The sequence below is a fragment of the Salvelinus sp. IW2-2015 genome, unplaced genomic scaffold (genome assembly GCF_002910315.2).
Source record: "Salvelinus sp. IW2-2015 unplaced genomic scaffold, ASM291031v2 Un_scaffold1815, whole genome shotgun sequence".
Lineage (NCBI taxonomy): Eukaryota > Metazoa > Chordata > Actinopteri > Salmoniformes > Salmonidae > Salvelinus > Salvelinus sp. IW2-2015.
Genome location: NW_019943188.1, coordinates 109,272 through 110,175, shown reverse-complemented (window position 1 = coordinate 110,175; position 904 = coordinate 109,272).

The following is a 904-nucleotide window of genomic DNA, read 5'->3' as shown; positions in this document are numbered from 1 at the left end:
CAACATGGTAGCAACACATGACAACACAGCATGGTAGCAACACAACATGGTAGCATGACAACAACATGGCAGCAACATGGTAGAAACACATGACAACACAGCGTGGTAGCAACACAGCATGGTAGCAGGACAACACAGCATGGTAACAACATGGTAGCAACACATGACAACACAGCATGGTAGCAACACAGCATGGTAGCATGACAACACAGCATGATAACAACATGGTAGAAACACATGACAACACAGCATGGTAACAACATGGTAGCAACACATAACAACACAGCATGGTAGCAATACAACATGGTAGCATGACAACAACATGGCAGCAACATGGTAGAAACACATGACAACAACAACATGGCAGCAACATGGTAGAAACACATGACAACACAGCATGGTATCAACATGGTAGAAACACATGACAACACAGCATGGTAGCAACACATGACAACACAGCATGGTAGCAATACAACATGGTAGCATGACAACAACATGGCAGCAACATGGTAGAAACACATGACAACACAGCATGGTAGCAACATGGTAGAAACACATGACAACATAGCATGGTAGCAACACAGCATGGCAGTAACACATGAAAACACAGCATGGTAACAACATGGTGGCAATACAACATGGTAGCAACACAACAAGGTTAGTGTTACAAACATTATTGGTGGCAGTCACATACATTGGTGACAGAGGATTTCTTCACTAGCATATGTCTAACAGTGGGTGGTAGTGAACTGTGAACAATCCCTCCTCTTGCCTAAATGATCTGTGTGTAGGTGTGAATATAGGAGGCATAGCCCTGCTAACAGTAAATACATCAACCTACATGACCCCTCAATCAGTAGACACCAACAGGACTGTGACCTTTAAACACCCAGCTGTAGCTCTG